This window comes from Penaeus japonicus, unplaced genomic scaffold (assembly GCF_977035675.1).
Source record: "Penaeus japonicus unplaced genomic scaffold, GWHDUDI00000001_assembly GWHDUDI00000003, whole genome shotgun sequence".
In the NCBI taxonomy this organism is placed as follows: Eukaryota; Metazoa; Arthropoda; class Malacostraca; order Decapoda; family Penaeidae; genus Penaeus; species Penaeus japonicus.
The window spans coordinates 7053334-7055833 of record NW_028234405.1 but is presented as its reverse complement, the minus strand read 5'-3'; the positions used below and the strand labels follow the sequence as shown (position 1 = coordinate 7055833).

Below are 2500 nucleotides of genomic sequence, written 5' to 3'. Positions count from 1 at the left end.
TTAATAAGTAAATAAATAAATAAAATACATATATACACATATATATATATAAATGAATGAATAAATATCTATGTATCTACCTATCTACATATTATATGCATATATTTAAATATACACACATTTATATATATATATATATATATATATATATATATATATATATATATATATATATATATATATATATATAAATATATATATATACACACTTCTTTCTCTCTCTCTCACTCCCTATTGTTTTCACTTTTACTCTCTCTCTTCTCTTTCTCATCCTCTCACTCTCTATCTACCTATTTCTTCTTCCATCTCTCTCTCTTCCTTCTTCCTCTCTCTCTCTCTCTGTCTTTTCCCTCTTCCTCTCTCTCTCTTTTCCCTCTTCCTCTCTCTCTCATTTCCCTCTTCCTCTCTCTCTCTTTTCCCTCTTCCTCCCTCCCTCCAAAGTTGATGCTCGTCTTTTAGAATATCAAAGACATGACATTACATTCTACCTCTATACAGATGGATATGAGATGCATTTAATATAAAATAACACCAGTACGTACCTTCTTTGTGTTGCCACAGTGGTGATTTCGCTGAAATAGGCTTTCTCATTCCGTCCATGTCGCAGAGGAGCTCTTACCCTGATAAAGCTGTTTATTCACTTTGTCCGATTACAATGAGGAGATATATTTTTTGTTTATTATCTACATTATATACCCATATGTATTGAAATTTAATCGATTTTTAACAATTATTTTAAGATTCACGATATTTATTATTATCAAAATGCATATTAAATTATCAGAGTTAATATTCACATTTGTTTTGATAAATATATAATAATCAAAGGAACGAATTGAGACACCGTCTGTTTGGAGGGAAAAGTTTTCAGTTATTCTTTTATTTTTTATTTTTTTAGGCGTCCTCATGGCTTATTTCTTTGTTTTCTAGGTATAGAATTATCTACAGATATTGTCTCCTGGGTATAGGATTATTAACAAAATATACATTGTATTGCTGTTGAAAATAAAACAACAATAGACACGCAATGTGCTCCAGCAACCGAACTTCAGGCTAGCTTTCAGGCAAAGACTATATATGAAAGATAGGAAAGCTTCCAAAAGGGCTGTGAGCACCAACGATCAGCTGCTAGTGTGATATCTGAACAATAGATGGCGTTGTGTCCAAGTTGTGTCGTCTGTTTGTTTACTCTTATGAAACTTCACTTTTTATTCAACATGGTCTCAAAGGGTATACCATGTGTCGTGTGCCATGTCACAAAACATGAACGGCCAGAATTGGTTTTTCACACATTTTCGAAGAACAAGAAAAGGTGAGAATTTATAGGAAAAGTGTATTATTTAGTAATTAATTAGTAGTAAGTAATTAGTAGTGTAATAGTTACCCCTGGAAAAGTTTTCTTTTTGTAGTTATATATCTGAACAAGAGATGGCGCTGGTATGAGATTGCGGCCTCACATTTTTTTTAAATGGTAGGATAGGTGCTTTCCTATCTTTCATATATAGTCTTTGCTTTCAGGCTAGTTTTGGGCGGAGCTTAAACGATGACGTCAAAAGCGTAACGCGTCGCCGACAACCCCGAACGCCCCTCCCAGAAGTTCGAAAACATAGAACGCGTTACCTGTTTTGTACTCTACAAAAGAAGCCTATACATATACATATACTGCTATGCTGTGTGTATATATATATGTAATATATATATATATATATATATATATATATATATAATATATATATATATATATATATATATATATATATATGTATATATATATATATTATATATATATAATATATATAGTATATATATATATATATAATATATATATATATATATATATATATATATATATATATGTATATGTATATATATATATATATATATACATATATACATATATGTATGTATATGTATATATCTAATGTATAATGTATAATATATATATATATATATCTTGCCCACACACACACACACAGACACACACACACACACACGCACACGCACACGCACACGCACACGCACACGCACACGCACACGCACACGCACACACGCACACGCACACGCACACGCACACGCACAAAAAAAAAGAGAGAAAAAGAGGCTTACCTGTGTCTTGGAATCATATAGTGGATGCTTGGGGATTATCTTGCCTTCGATTGTAGTGATGTGCTTCGCCCCAGCCATCCCTCCAAGAGGAAATACAAGAGTTCCCCCTTTTCGCCACGAGGGGAAGAAACACCAAGAGATGGTGTTGCCCTTGGAAGTCCTGCAGCTTGCTCCATCCCTGGAAAAAGGGCCCTATAACACCCCCGTGAGGCCATGAGCTCGGTTTACACAACACAGTCGCCTGAGCCAGTGACTGAAGAAAACTAGTCAATTTTAGGAGTGACTTAACTAAAGAGGGAATAAAAGAGGAAACATGAAATGCAATACAAACATTTAATTGTAACAATTTCTTTCACAAAGTAAATTTCCAAATTTATCTACCAGCATGTATTTC

The 2500-nt window shown here is 33.2% G+C and overlaps 1 long non-coding RNA gene across 2 annotated transcripts in view; it reads right to left on the bottom strand.

Moving 5' to 3' along the window:
- The window catches only part of LOC147472093 (uncharacterized), a 3993-nt gene extending 2479 nt beyond the window's left edge, over positions 1-1514 (bottom strand). For both annotated transcript variants that reach the window (XR_015192548.1, XR_015192550.1), the window contains exon 1: positions 543-1514. This is a non-coding gene — a long non-coding RNA (uncharacterized LOC147472093). The remainder of the gene's footprint in view (positions 1-542) is intronic.
- Positions 1515-2500: the final 986 nt, after the last annotated feature.